This window comes from Caretta caretta, chromosome 6 (genome assembly GCF_965140235.1).
Source record: "Caretta caretta isolate rCarCar2 chromosome 6, rCarCar1.hap1, whole genome shotgun sequence".
Classification (NCBI taxonomy): Eukaryota; Metazoa; Chordata; order Testudines; family Cheloniidae; genus Caretta; species Caretta caretta.
Window position 1 is genome coordinate 6,498,024 of NC_134211.1, and position 16,597 is coordinate 6,514,620.

Consider the following 16,597-nt stretch of genomic DNA (forward strand, 5'->3'; position numbering starts at 1 on the left):
TTACTTGCCTGTAGCAAGGCAAAGGCTCACCGGCATAGCGCCTCCTGCTGGTCATCTTGGAAGTTAGCTCTTCAGCACTGGGAGCCCCCTCTGCAGGCTGGTGTCTTGCCTGCCTTAGGGCCCCCATATCCCTCCTGGACCTCGGTGCCCCTTTACCTTGGGGTGCTGCCCCCTAGCTGTACCCCCACACTCTGGGTCTCCCCTCCCAGGGGAACCCCCAACCCTCTAAACCCACCTTGCCTCAGTGGCTACTGCCAGTCATCATCTAGCCCCTGCTCACTGGAGCAGACTGCAGTCTGTAATGGCCACTCATCATTGGCAAGGGGGTAGGATCTGCTGCCTTTGCCTATCCCCAGGCTGCCCCTCTGCCTCCCCAGTACCTTTCTTAGGCCTTCAACAAGGCCTCAGCCTGGGGATTTACCAGGCTGCTGCTCCCCAGCTCCCTTTGCCCTTTCCCAGCACTGCTCCACTTCAGGTACATTGCTCCCAGGCAGCTAGCCCTTCTCCCTCCAGGGCTAGAGTGATACTCCTCTCACTTCTGGCCCCAAGCCCTCTTATAAGGGCCAGCTGGACCCTGATTGAGCTGCCCACAGCTGTGGCTGCTTCCCGAATCAGCCTAGCCCAGCCACAGCCCTCTCTAGGGATGCTTTTAACCCCTGTTTTACTGGAGTGGGGCAGTTGCCCCACTACAAGGCCTAAAAGAAAACTATTCCACTGCATAGGAAAGATAGGAAGTATAGCCAGAGACCATGCTGGCTTAACCAGGAGATCCTCAATGATCTAAAAATCAAAAAATTGTTGTACGTAAAGTGGAAACTAGGTCAAATTATGACAAAGGATGAACATAAATAACACAAGTATGTAGGGACAAAACGAGAAAGGCCAAGGAACAAAACAGATCATAGCTAGAGACATAAAGGGTGACAAGAAAACATTCTACAAATACGTTAGAAGCAAGAGGAAGATCAAGGACAGGGTAGGCCCATTACTCAATGAAGAGGGAAAAAAACAATAACAGAAAATGTGGAAATGGCAGAGGTGCTTAATGACTTCTTTGTTTCAGTGTTCAAGAAGAGGGTTAGTGGTAATTGGACATCTAGCATACTGAATGCCAGTGAAAATGAGGTGGGATCTGAGGATAAAATAGGAAAAGAACAAGTAAAAAATTATTTAGACCAATTAGATGTCTTCAGGTCACCAGGGCCTGATGAAATGCATCCGAGAATACTCAAGAAGCTGACTGAGGAGACATCTGAGCCATTAGTGATTATCTTTGAAAAGTCATGGAAAACGGGAGAGATTCCAGAAGACTGGAAATGGGCATCTATAAAAAGGGAAATAAGGACAACCTGGGGAAATACAGACCAGTCAGCTTAACTTCTGTACCTGGAAAGATAATGGAGCAAATAATTAAGCTCTAAATTTGCAAACATCTGGAAGATAATCAGGTGATAAGTAATAGTCAGCATGGATTTGTCAAGAACGAATCGTGTCAAACCAACCTGATAGCTTTCTTTGACAGGGTAACGAGCCTTGTGGATGGGGAGAAGCAGTAGATGTGGTATATGTTGACGGTAGTAAGGCTTTTGATGCAGTCTCACATGACCTTCTCATAAACAAACTAGGGAAAGACAACTTAGATGGAGCTACTATAAGATGCGTGCAAAACTGGTGGAAAACCATTCCCAGAGAGTAGCTATCAATGGCTAACTTACTGTCAGGGTGGTTAAGCACTGAAATAAATTGCCTGAGGGGTTCTGGAATCTCCATCAATGGAGATTTTTAAGAGTAGGTTAGACAAACACCTGTCAGGGATGATCTAGATGATGCTTAGTCATGCCATGAGTGCAGGGGACTGGATTAGATCAGTGGTTCTCAGCTGGGGGTCAGTGAGCCCTTTCAAGGGGGCCGCGGAGCCCCACGGCTGAAACCTGGAGCCCCAGTGCTGAAGCCTGCCCCCCCCTTCCCCCTAAGCCAGGAGCGGTGCGGGTCTGAAGCCAGTGGGCCCCCTGCTCTAGTTAGGAGCGGCGTGGGGCTGAAGCCCGTGGTGCCCTCCCCATCCCCCCCAAGCCGGGAGTGGCGCAGCCAGAAGCTAGGTGGGGCTGAAGCCGGCAGGGTCCCCACATCCCCTCCTAGCTAGGAGCAACGCGGTGCTCGAGCCGGCAAGCCTACCCTCCCCCACAAGCCAGGAGCAGCAGGGAGGCTGAAGCCGGGAGTCCCAGTGCCTTGCCCCTGAAGCTGGGCATTGCACTGGAAGCCCCCCTGCCTGCATACAGCCCATAGCTACCCCCTGCCTGCACCCTGAGCTACCCCCTGCCCATACACAGCCCTTAGCTATCCCCTCCCTGCACCCTGAGCTACTCCCCTCATTTCACACAGCCCCTAACTAACCCCCTGCCCGCACCCTGAGCGGTTTTCAAACCTTTTGAACTGAGTCCCCCCTTTGAGATATATTTTTGGTTGCATCGCCCCAGAGCACAGACAAGCTGGGTGCCCTCCTGAGTGAGTCAGGGGGTGGAGATGGCACATCCTCCCTGGACCCTGCTCTGTGGAGATGGGATGAACCATGCCAGGCATTCCTCCCCCCGCCCCCCCAAAAAATAGAAGTAAAACTATGCCTATGCCCAAGTGTGTCCCCTTGGCCTGGAGCCCACGCTTCCCCCCTGCCGGGCCCTATTGTTTTTATAGGATGTTGAATGGGGTCTCAGCAAGAAAAAGGTTGAGAACCCCTGGATTTGATGATCTCTCAAGGTCCCTTCCAGTCCTATGATTCTATGTGGAAAGGAACAACTGAAACCGGGTGACATGGGCAAATCCACTGAGCAGCTGGGCTGACAGATAGAGTACGGCAACTGCGTGGCATGTGGCAATGAAGAGAAGAGATTCCTCCGTGGGACAGTAGACGGAGCCACTGCCCAATCCAGCTACACTCACAGCCCCACTGTCGAGAAGAGACTCAGAGAGGGAGTGTCATGGTTTGGGGTCACTGCAGAGAGTTTGGGCCATCAGTGTTGTTACTGGGGATTTCTAACCCTACATATTTCAGTCTGTTTGTGTGTGTGTGTGTGTATAGTTATCTAATTTCCCTTGTAACTGTGGAAACTCCAGTCTTTGGGTTGGGGTTTAACTGCTTCACCTGAGGGTTGCTCTGTTGACTCCAGAGCTGGCCCTGCCTATCCCACCACAGCGGTTACTAACTTGTGCCCCATTGGGTCTCCACCCCATCCCCCCCAGTGAGAGCTCAGGGCTCCGTGAAATTTTCTCACTGTTTAAGTGAGAAAACAAAGCCCGTTTTTCATGAGGTCAGTCATTCTTATCAGCATCAGGCCTCTCAGAAGGGCTAATTTAAATGTTAAGGGTTCCTGCATCACTTGGGATCTTGGGTTTGTTCTTTGGAAGTATCACATCTCCTGAAATGTTTGCTGACCTCACCCACTATCCTTCCTCTCAGGGCTAAATAAAACAAAAAGTTCCAAGGCAACATTTCAAAATAAATAAGCCAGCACAAAAAAGTCCGTTCCCAAGTTTATTTTGTTTAACTGTAAATGGTTTTCTGTTGCTTCTTATGCGTGATTACATTAAAACAAGAATACTAATTTCTTAATGCACAATAGGGAGAGTAAATGACAGTCATGCTCTAAATATAGCAGTTTAATTGTCTTCAACGGATTCTAATTGTCTTCAACTAAGCTATTGCTGGAAATGGCCAGGTCCTGCTGCAGCTCTTTGCAAAAGCTGTCTAAAAAGGCAGAAACTGTGTTATTGTTTTTATTTATGGAGTTTTTCAGAATTCCCTTGATTTTATTTATTATTCTGGATAGAATCCCTTTCTCCAAATCTCTCAAACTTGCCTTCCCTTCATAGTGGTCTATCAGACATCTCTGTATCCAGGATTTGACAAACTCTTCATAGTTACTTATCTATTTCACATAGTTGTCAAAGTTCATCTCTTCCAGCAGCTTCTTTAGCAAAAAGAACTGAAAGAAGCTTTGGCTGGCGTATTCAAGGGCCTGTTCACTGCTGAGAAAATTGTCAACTATTTCTAGTCCGAGCCTTTTGTTGACATAACCCACCAGGGCAGGTTTGAGACACTGATCGCAGAAATTCCTCACCCTTGTTTGGCTTTCCTTCTTTTCCAAATAGAGATCAGTAAATATGGAGAAATAATGAGGTTTCAGCTTCTCCAGACGTTGCTGAGGATCGTTTTCTTTGATAAAATCTTCATGCATCTTCTGAAATGCCAAGCTGCTTCCCCCAAAACGTGACGCTTCAGGTCAACTTCAAACAAAGGAGAAGTGTGAAGTTGCTCAATATCCTCCTCTTTTAACCTCTCATTAACCATATGCAGCAGTTCTCCACAATAGGTTTCATCATAGTCTGTTTTGGATTTAACTTTTTCTTCAATGTATTTCTTGCATTCAGTCATTAAAGATAGAGCAAACTCTTCAGTTTTACAGTAACATTCCTGTGAGAAGTATTCTGCAACTGCTCTGGTCCATTTTAAGTTTAAGTACTCCTTCTTCATTGTGAAAGACTTCATTCTATAATCCAGCAGGCTTTTTGCATGTTGTAGTATCTGTCTGACAGCACCCCCTCTGTGCTTCAGATCCTTTCTCAACTGGAGATCCATATCTTGAACAACTTGACATTTCTGTAAAGTACAGAGCGTTAACTCTGACAAGGTTTCTCGCCACATCGTTTCAAATTCTTTTTTCAGTTTCTCATGGTCTAATTTATCTTCTCTGTTTCGGTATTCAGCCAAGAGTCTGTCAACTTCCCCTTCAATTTTCTGCTTGTACTCAGACTGGATATTGTCTATCTTGTGCTGTCCTCTTCGTATTCGAATTGCTTCCTTACAGTTACTGGTTGAAGAATTTTCAAGTTCTCTTTTGAGGCTATTTGTGCTCCTTTTGAAATCTTCTCTGTACTTTTCTATCAGGTTCAAATTTGGAGCTTCACTTTTAAAATACTGTTCTAAGTTATTCAAGAGCTTCTGTTCTCCCTGCTGTAGCTTCCCTTGTGCTTCCATTTTTAAGCTGTGAAAGAGATCACCCTCTAGTGTCTCTGGCAGCTGATTCGGGATAAAAGTTTCTTTTTCAGATATCCAGAGATACATCTCCTTGCGGAAACCCCATTCCCATTCAGAATACTTCATAGACAGCTGGTGATAGGCTTAAGCTACAAGGCTATTTCTAAAGCTAAAGATGAAGTTCTCATGTTTCACTGACTTCCACAGGCTCTTCAACCATACAATAAAATCAGGAATATCCTTTCCAGCTCTTTTCCGTGAACGGTTCTCTATGAATTCAAACAGGTATTTCTTTAGCTCACACACACTCTCACTGTATCCAGTGTTTACGGGAGCCATGGGAGGGACTCCATGCCGCAAGCCAGGCATGTACCAATTGTGTTTTTCTGGGTCATACTCCACAATATCAGAAAATGCCATTTCCCTGCTTTGCTTTTCCATCCTTGCTGCAGCTTTGGTCATTTCATTCAGCTGCTCCAGGAGGTGTTTCCTGTCCCTCATGTTTTGATCATGAGCAGACACATCACTGACATTCTGGTGCACAAACTGGCACAAACTGTTGTCCTATTTCCTCCATACTGAGAAATGCATGGACCACAATTTGCAGAACATCCTTCATTTCTGTGGCATTCTCCATGGTCATGTTAACGATGGTGATGTCACTCAGTCCAATCACCAGGGTGGCCAGCTCATTGTCATGTTGATAACTGTCTTCCAGTGCTGTTAGTTCAGGGGCCTTCAGACCTTCAGTGTCTATCACCAGGATGAAATCACAGCCAAGCAGCTCCTGAACAGCTTCTGTAACTTTAATGAGTGTCATGAACACTCCTCGCGTACATCGATCGCTACATTGATCAACTGCAGGCCGAACATGGTGTTGAGAAGAGTCGATTTCCCAGTGCTCTGCACTCCCAGCACTGTTATAACCACCATTCTGGATCTACCCCCTAGTCTGATATGGAGATGAGTTAGAACATCTACTACCCAGTTCATGGGGATGTTGGAGGCATCTCCATCGATCAGCTCCACAGGAAACCCTTCCAGCATCAGGTCAGCTGCTGTGCATGGGAGATGGGAGAATGGTCTTTGGCTTTCTTCCATTTTCCCTTCTTTAACCATTGAGCATTCAGCGTCATAGAACTGTCCCAACTCACGCATGAAATGCTCCACCCCCAAGGAACTATCAGATATTAATTTATCTAATTCCTCCATCTGTTTTCGGTCCACTCCTGGAGTTTCACATTTCTCTTTATAGTCTGCCCACATTTCAGAAAGATTCCCCCTAGCAATATTATCCAGGCTAAATTTCATCCATTTCAGAAAGTAATGTTTCTCCACTGGATTCAACTGTACTATTCCATTGATAAACTTAGTCAAACCATTAGTACGGTCACACTGATTCCGCTGTCTACGTATCTCTAACCATTTCTGTTTCAGCACAGATTTATAGTCTTCAATGGCCACGTCCCCTTGCCTTTTCATTTGGCACATCTCTTTTCCAATTGAGCCAAGTTTTTCCATGGGTCTCCTTGCAGGCTCAGCATTTCCCTTTTGTATTTTGCCCCATCTCTTATTTCTGCAGTGATTTCTTCAGTATATTTCCTCGCACACTGACATGCCTGACACTCCTCATCCACCTGGATTCCTAGGTCACGTGCCGTCATAGCCATGGCTTCCAAACTCACTGTCTTCGGAGATGAATTCACTATGGTTCCTATGGTGGACTTCACCTTTTTCCACAAATCCTGCATTATTCATGGTACTATCTTTCACCAATATTAGTAATTTGCTCAGTTTCAACACTGAGGACAGCTTATTAAGAAATCCCAGAGTTTCTTTGGGTTTCTTATTCTTGCAGTTGAGGATGAAGTAATATTTAGAGCTGGATTTTTTCAGAGATGATAACAGCTCGTATTCTCTCTCACTGATGCTCTCGGTAACTATGAACACTGCGGAGGAGACCGCTGTTAAAAAGCTAAACTGTAGCCAGTGGGACTCAATGTCTCCGTGCAGATTTGTAACTGCAATGGGTTCTGGGAAAAGATCAGAAATTTCCGTTCCCCCAGGGAAATACCAGGAAATCTCAACCAGCCCATCTGCGATTTTCTGAAGGAAGTTCCCAGACTCCATGTCCCAATGGATAAAGAAATCGTGGTGCTGCTGGGAGGGGCTGAGAACCTCATTGAGGAGTTGGGACTTGGAGAAGCTGCAGCTCCCCATCCACAGAAAAGAAATCATTGGCATTTCTGTGAGCACCAGGCTCTCCTCTCTGAACCCTCTGCTCTGTGCCAGGGAGTGCGGCCTCCACTTCCTCACAATGTCCCTCATGACCCACAGTAGTAGGGTGCCCTTGGGGGTGTTGAGGGCGGGTAGCAGCAGAGGGAGGGCAAACTGGCACATGGACATTTTGGACAGGATCTCCTGCTGTAGGAAACTGAGCAAAGCAGAACAGCACAAAGAACATCAAGAGATTGCAGAGAAACTTTCATCTCAGTGTCACTAAAACAGAAAGTGCCATCAGTATGCAGTTTCTCCTCATAATCATCCATTTCTTCTTCAGGAGCCTTGTGCCCAATGCTTGTATTTCTGGCCGTCCCATTCAGAGCCATGACCTTCCTCAAGAAATGCCAAGGTAAATCACCTAATGCCTCTGGAATTCTGTTCTTGATGCTTTCTGGGCAGATCTCCAAAACATCCCTCAGCCTGATCTTGATGCTTCTGTGCTTCTCCAGGTTTAATCTGGACAGGACATCTTGAAATGCTTTACTTCTTTCTGCAGAAGGAAGTTAAAACAAACCAAAATTTCAGAGTAGAAAATGGTGACTTTATATACAGTTTACTTATTCCGTAGACAGCCTGATGTTTGTAATTTAAAGAAAAGCAGTACCCAGTAACAGATGACTTATACATCCTGGGTTCAATTCTTCTCTTACTTATATTGGTATAACAAAAATGAAGCCAATGGGATTACTTCCATGCAAATAAAACATAGTTCTGGCCCACTTTGAACTCCACTAGGTTGGTTTGCATTGTTTGATCCCAATCCTTATCCTCAGCGCAGTGCAGAGTCCACTTGAAAATGGCTTAAGTGGCCAACTGAGAATTTCCTAGAAAATCTTCCAGTATAACCAGCTCTATGACATCCCAGCTCACAGCTACTGGAGGAGGGGGCATAGACTCAGGACCCTGTCTCTGTGGTGATCCCAGAAGCTGGAATGATCCCTTGGCTGCTCTAAGCTGCTGCTCAGGATCAGACTGGTGCCTGGCAGTCTGAGGATCAGGTGGCTGTGATGGTAGCCTACACCCGTCACCCTGAGCTGTGCTGGGCATCAATGGCTCATCCGGAGGATCTGACCCTTTATTTCCCTTTCAGCACTCAGTGCAGATTACACCTTCTGGGAAGACTTATTTTTGATTTTCTTCATATCTTCCTCCATCTCTTTGCTGGGACATGTCTCTTACAGGTGTAGCTAACAGCACTGTGGCTTTGCTTACCTCCCAGCGACTAAATCAGTCCCTTCACTCACGCTACTTCCTCTGTCCTTTTGGGGAGCTGTGAGTACTGTCATTACTTACAAAGCAAATTTACCCACATTGCAACATGGGGAGCTAATGCTAAGACACCTCCAGGCCAGTCCTGGTACGGTAATGTCTCCAGTGCAGTGTAAGGGAATTTGTATCTGATAAACGATTAATCCATTTATTATGTGTTATAGAGACATTATTAAGGTCACAAGAGCAAACTATTCCACTGCACAGGAAAGATAGGAAGAGTGGCAAGAGACCACCCTGGCTTAACCAGGAGATCTTCCATGATCTAAAAATAAAAAAAAAGAATCCTACAAAAAGTGGAAACTAGGTCAGATGACAAAGGATGAATACAAACCAACAACACAAGTATGTAGGGGCAAAATTAGAAAGGCCAAGGCACAAAAGGAAATCAAACAAGCTAGAGACATAAAGGGTAACAAGAAAACATTCTACAAATACATTAGAAGCAAGAGGAAGACCAAGGACAGAGTAGGCCCATTACTCAAAGAAGACAAAAAAGCAATAACAGAAAATGTGGAAATGGCAGACGTGCTTAATGACTTCTTTGTTTCGGTTTTCACCAAGAAGGTTGGTGGCAATTGGACGCCTAACATAGTGAACACCAGTGAAAATGGGGTAGGTTCAAAACAGGAAAGAGCAAGGTGAAAATTACTTAGACAAGTGAGATGTCTTCAAGTCACTAGAGCCCAATGAAGTGCATCCTAGAATACACAAGGAGCTGACTGAGGAGATATCTGAGCCATTAGCTATTGTCTTTGAAAAGTCATGGAAGACGGGTGATATTCCAGAAGACTGGAAAAGGGCACATATAGTGCCTATCTATAAAAAGGGAAATAAGGACAACCCAGAGAATTACAGACCAGTCAGCTTAACTTCTGGACCTGGAAAGATAATGGAGCAAATAATGAAGGAATCAATTTGCAAACATCTAGAAGATAATAAGGCAATATGTAATAGTCAGCATGGATTTGTAAAGAACAAATCATATCAAACTGACCCGATAGTTTTCTTTGACAGGGTGACGGCCGTGTGGATGGGGGGAAGCGGTAGATGTGGTATATCAAGACTTTAGTAAGGCATCTGATACAGTCTCAAATGACCTTCTCATTAAAAAACTAGGGAAATACAACCTAGATGGAGCTATTATAAGGTTGGTGCATAACTGGTTGGATAACCATTCCCAGAGTAGTTATCAATGGCTCACAGTCATGCTGGAAGGGCACAACGAGTGGGCTTCTGCAAGGATCAGTTCTGGGTCTAGTTCTGTTCAATATAGTCATCAATGATTTAGATAATGGCATAGAGAGTACACTTATACAATTTGCAGACGATACCAAGGTGGGAGGAGTTGCAAGTGCTTTGGAGGATAGGATTATAATTGAAAAAGAGCTGGACAAACTGGAGAAATGGTCTGAGGTAACTAGGACGAAATTCAATAAGAACAAATGCAAAATATTCCACTTAGGAAGGAACAATCAGTTGGACATGTACAAAATGGAAAATGACTGCCTGGGAAGGATTACTGCAAAAAAAGGGATCAAGAGGTCAGAGTGGACCACAAGCTAAATATGAGTTAACAGTGTAAGACTGTTGCAAAAAAACCAAACATCTTTCTGGGATGTATTAGCAGGAGTGTTGTAAGCAAGACATTTAAAGTAATTCTTCTGCTCCAGTCCACGTTGATTATGCCTCAGCTGGAGTATTGTGTCCAGTTCTGGGTGCCACATTTCAGTAAAGATGTGGACAAACTGGAAAAAGTCCAGAGAAGAGCAACAACAATGATTAAAGATCTAGAAAGCATGACCTATGAGGGAAGATTGAAAAAATTGGGTTTGTTTAGTCTGGAAAAGAGAAGACTGAGAAGGGACATGATAACAGTTTTCAAGTACCTAAAAGGTTGTTATAAGAAGGAGGAAGAAAAATTATTTTCCTATCCTCTGATGATTGGACAAGAAGCAATTGGCTTAAATTGCAGCAAGGGAAGTTTTGATAGGAAATTTTTCCTAATGTCCGAACTGTCAGGGTGGTTAAGCACTGGAATAAATTGCCTAGGGAGGTTGTGGAATCTCCGTCATTGGAGATTTTTAAGAGTAGGTTAGACAAACACCTGTCAGGGGTGGTCTAGATGGTGCTTGGTCCTGCCTTGAGGGCAGGGGACTGGACTTGATGACCTCTCAAGGTCACTTCCAGTCCTATGATTCTATAATGAAGCACCAGCTCTGCTTTAGTTTAGGTTGAGAAGCCTTTTCTACTTAAATGTTATTCCTTCTTCGTGCTGTAAGATCTGTATGCTTACTTGGACTGTCTTGAAATTTGTTGTCTCATGGGGGAAAAGGATAGGGTTAGTGACCCAAATTTCGGGGTCATTTGAGCAAGGAGTTCCCTAGACACAGCTCGTCAAAAACACAGCATTTTGCAAAATCAGCAGTCTTATAATGGAGGGGATTGTGCACCACAGAGCTCAACATCCCCTACTTGATCTCAGTCACTCAGCATTTATTTCAGCCAGTGTGTGGCACTCACTGCCCGTTTGAGGAAGCAATACTGAAAACATCTATTAAAGGAAACCTTTGGCTTTCTAGAACACTGCATGCAAACACTCATGAGCCAAAGAGATTGAAACGTGCATGGGCTGTGAGCCTAGGCAAGAGTCTTTCCAGACAGTCCGCTCTCACAGTAGCTGGATGGCTCAAGTACATTTGAGCCCTACTCTACTCCACAGTATTACCAACCTTCCTCAGAATACCATCCTTGCCACCATGGATGTCACTTTCCTATACACCAATATCCCTCACAATGACAGGATAGCTGCCTGCCCCAAATATTTAAAAGACAATGGACAACCATCAATTATCCATCCCAAACACATAGCCAAACTCATCCAGTTCATCCTCGCCTGTCATAGATTTACCTTCAACAATAAACATTTTGTCCAAAGCATGAGAACAGCCAGGGGTACTAGGATGGCTCCCCAATATGCTAACCTCTTTATGGGTCATCCGGAAGAAGAATTTCTGGAGAAGGGCATCATGAAACCAGTGATATACCTGAGAAATTTTCATCCTATGGGAAGACAGCTTAAACTCCCTCAGACTTCCACCACAACTTCAACAACCACCACCCATCCATTAAACTCTCTCTGGAGCTTTCCCACACTAGCATCAACTTCTGGACACCACAATCAGCTTCAGCAATGGAACCCTAGAGACAACCATATACAAGAAAGCCATGGATCACCACACCTACCTTCATAGATCTAGTAACCACCCCAACCATACCAAGAAATATGTTATTGACAGCCAGGCACTCAGAGACCACAGAATGTGCTCTGAGGAGAAAGTAAGTGATATATACCTTAATGAAGGGATAGCCTATTTTTGTCAAGGTCCAAATTTCTTGGTCAAGGTATAGTCAAGGTCCAGACTCCAAGAAAAAAATGTTTAAAAACCCATAATGATAATAAACAAATAAAAACATTGTGGGGTCCATTCAAAAGCATCTCGCATTCCGGATTTGGCCCACGGTCCGCCTATTGACTATTCCTGGCTTAACACACTTGTTGTCGATATTGTGAAGGCCAAAACTATAACAGTGGTCAAAAAAGACCTAGGTAAATTGATGGAAGATAGGTCCATCAATGACTATTAGCCAGGATGGGCAGGGATGGTGTCCCTAGCCTCTCTTTGCCAGAAGTTGGGAATGGGTGACAGGGGATGGATCACTTGATGATTACCTTTTTGATTCATTCCTTCTGAAGCACCTGGCATTGGCCTCTGTCAGAAGACAGAATACTGAGCTAGATGGACTTTGGTCTGACCCAGTATGGCCACCCAGTATGGCCACTTAAAACCACCTTCACCAAACAAGGACACTCCATCAGAGAAGTAGATTGCATCATGCAACAGGCCACCCAAATACCCCAGGAGAACCTGCTTCAATACAGAAATAAACCCCCTTCTGACTGCATACCCCTATTTGTCACCTACCACCCCACACTGGAACCCAGACAGTAAAGCTTGTGTAACCACCAATGGGTGTAAACAACTACACCCCATACTCGATGGGTACCCCATCATGAAAGAAATATTTCAAGAATCATCTCTTCTGGTCTTCGAACAATCTCTTCAAACTCATGGTTGCCCTGGTTTGAGGGATGTGTATACCCCATTATGTGATCAAACTAATTGCAACCATATTATGTGCATTCTGCCAATAGGAATTAATGAAATAGAACACCACATAGTTAAGGGTTAATTTGGAGACAGGCTTTCAGAAGCGAGGTCATATCTAGCTGATAGTTTTTGCTAATCAGAATGGGAGGAGGGGACAGACAAGTAAACAACTGAGACTGAAAACCTTGCTGGTTGGAAAACTTTGAATCTAGGCACCTCTGATATGAAAAGTTGACTGAAAGTTAGAAAAGAGATGATCCAGTTGGGGTCATTATGACCTATGTGTTTTGTAGAAGTTAGTTATAAAAGATTAGCTAATAGAGTATATTGTGGAGCAGTCCTCTGAAGCCATCTTGAGACACTTTTTTCTGACACCCTTTCTCCCTGGTGGGTGAGCAACTGGCCACTGCAAACCTGCTGTTAATTACTCAATACCATTCCAGATCTTAGGAAAAAGATCTGGGATGTTCTAAACCTATTGCTTATGTCTCTGTATGCTTAAATCTAATAAACTGCAGTGTTAGATAAGAGCATACTTACTTGCATTTAATCCTTGATCAGACAGAACTGCTGTGTTCCTATTGATTGATTCCTGACACTGCATGGAGTGAAATAGTTAAGTTGCCCCTGCTGTGGGTTCTGAAAACCCCAGGTAACCCTCGTCATCAAGAGGAAGCTCCCCACAGACCAGAACACACCCACTCAAAGCAGCACCAGACTCTGCCAGAACTATAGATGCAAAACTTGCAGACATATCTCCATTACTATAATGATCAACATTCCACACAAAACACCTTTCAAGATCCCAGGATCTTATACATGCCTATCACATGTAGCACACTTCATCCAGTGCACTAAATGCCTGAATAATGATTATATGGATGAAACAGATAAGCATTATAAACTCAAATGAATATACACAGGAAAATGATAAAAGACAAAAACACCCTATCACCTGTGGGTGAACACTTTTCATAAAGTAATCACTCTATATCTGACCTATCAAACCCAATCCTCAAAGGCAACTTGCACAGCATTTTCAAAAGAAGAACCAGGGAGCTTACATTCATTACTCTGCTGGACACCAAATCATGGATTATGGACATCATGGATTGAACAGAGACACTAGATTTATGGTTTATTAAAACAATCTGTAATCCACTAACCCCTTCTTTTTTTCCTATGTTTGCAGAGGTGCTAATGGCCCATTCTAGTTTGAATGGTCCCTTACAATATGTGCTAACTAATTATGCTAAATAATCTGTTCCATCTTGCATTTTGCTCTGACATTGGGAGTAATGTTCCCAGACCCGAAGAAGAGCTCTTTGTGGCTCAAAAGCTTGTCACTCTCACCAACAGAAGTTGGTCTAAGAAAAGATATTTCCTCACCCACATTGGCTTTCCAATATCCTGGGATCTACCCAGCTACAACTACGCTGCAGACAACCCTATGCTTGTCAGAAATCTGAGAATAATCTCTAGGAATATTGACAGGTTTCAGAGTAGCAGCCGTGTTAGTCTGTATTCGCAAAAAGAAAAGGAGTCCTTCTGGCACCTTAGAGACTAACCAATTTATTTGAGCATAAGCTTTCGTGAGCTACAGCTCACTTCATTGGATGCATTCAGTGGAAAATACAGTGAGGAGATTTATGTACACACAGAACATGAAAAAATGGGTGTTATCACACACACTCACTTAAGATGAGCTATTACCAGCAGGAGAGTGGGGGCGGAGGGTGGGGGGAAGAAAACCTTTCTTGATAACTTCTGGGAATGGCCCACCTTGCTTATCACTACAAAAGGTTTTCCCCCGTGCCCCCCCCCCCAGTGGTAATTATTATTTTCTGCAGGTATCTGCTGCTGTTCTTGTGACACAGTGCCCTCTGGTGGGCAAAAGGTGGAATGCAGCAACATTTTGGCAGAAGCTTTTTTTTTCTACACAAAAAATTAAAGATCTGCATGGCTCATTAATTATGCATGCCTACAGTAGTACAGAATTCCTCCAGGAGTAACGTTTGGAGAAAACCTGATTTCACAACAGCTGTTCCTTTGTAGAAGATTTTCTTCTTTGATGAAACACAAATGCCTCATGATTAAAAAAATCCCATTCCCCATGCACCAAGTGAACACTCCAAGGGTTGAAATGCAGTACTATTCAAGTTCAAAATCTTGGTCTTTATCTTCAAGGTGCTCAATGGCCTTGGCCTAGTATCTAAAAAATCAACTCACGCTACAGGACAAAGACTGTGGTCAACATTTACTCTTGTCTGCCACAATGAAATGGAATTCTTTACAAGGTAAAGCTCATCTAGGTAGGAAACAGAGTTTCCTTGAAAAGGTGACCAATAATTTAAATCTGATTGAATATCAGATGAGGAGTGAGTAGAGAGATTCAAAGAGGAAAGTGATGGGTTCAAATCAACAGATAGAGAACATGCTTTCAGCAGCTCAACCTCAATACATTATTTCTTTAAAAAAATGCTTATGGATACACTGGACACAGAAATATTTTGGATGGCTTTTTCCCAAAATTGGCATTTCTGAATTGTTTGGGATATATACTCAATGTGTGTCCACCTCAGATACCCTTCCTACCTGACCTTAAATGAAATTGAGGAGTTCAACATTAAAAATTAAACGTTGTTTTAAAACTAAGTATTTTAAATACTTGTGGCACCTTAGAGACGAACAAATTTATTTATATGCTCAAATAAATTGGTTAGTCTCTAAGGTGCCGCGAGTCCTCCTTTTCTTTTTGAGAATACAGACTAACACGGCTGCGACTCTGAAACCTATTTTACATACATTATTCTTCCTCTATAATGTGGTCATGGCCTTTCCAGTGTGCAGTAAATCAGTTACTGAATTTGCGAACTGATGGTAGTTGGCTTATTTAGGCACATTCTGGTGCCTTTCCTCAGTCCTCAAGTCCATGCAGTTCCATCCCCCTCTTGAGTCACATGAGCTTGGGGAGGAGAGAAACTTCTGAGACAACCCAGAAACTCAGCTGAGGGGGACTGGGCCATGCAGCTCTAATGAGGACCTGCAGATTCGGATGGTGTCATCAATCACACGTTCATAGAATCATAGAATATCAGGGTTGGAAGGGACCTCAGGAGGTCATCTAGTCCAACCCCCTGCTCAAAGCAGGACCAATCCCTAATTAAATCATCCCAGCCAGGGCTTTGTAAAGCCTGACCGTGAAAACTTCTAAGGAAGGAGATTCTACCACCTCCAAAGGGAACGCATTCCAGTGTTTCACCACCCTCCGAGTGAAAAAGTTTTTCCTAATATCCAACCTAAACCTCCCCCACTGCAACTTGAGACCATTACTCCTTGTCCTGTCCTCTTCTACCACTGAGAATAGTCTAGAACCATCCTCTCTGGAACCACCTCTCAGGTAGTTGAAAGCAGCTATCAAATCCCCCCTCATTCTTCTCTTCTGCAGACTAAACAATCCCAGTTCCCTCAGCCTCTCCTCATAAGTCATGTGTTCCAGACCCCTAATCATTTTTGTTGCCCTTCGCTGGACTCTCTCCAATTTATCCACATCCTTCTTGTAGTGTGGGGCCCAAAACTGGACACAGTACTCCAGATGAGGCCTCACCAATGTCGAATAGAGGGGAACGATCACGTCCCTCGATCTGCTCGCTATGCCCCTACTTATACATCCCAAAATGCCACTGGCCTTCTTGGCAACAAGGGCACACTGCTGACTCATATCCAGCTTCTCGTCCACTGTCACCCCTAGGTCCTTTTCCGCAGAACTGCTGCCTAGCCATTCGGTCCCTAGTCTGTAGCTGTGCATTGGGTTCTTCCGTCCTAAGTGCAGGACCCTGCACTT

The 16,597-nt window shown here is 44.2% G+C and overlaps 1 pseudogene; it reads right to left on the reverse strand.

The window, feature by feature from the left end:
* Positions 1-3,671: 3,671 nt before the first annotated feature.
* Positions 3,672-11,508, reverse strand: LOC125628930 (up-regulator of cell proliferation-like; annotated as a pseudogene).
* Positions 11,509-16,597: the final 5,089 nt, after the last annotated feature.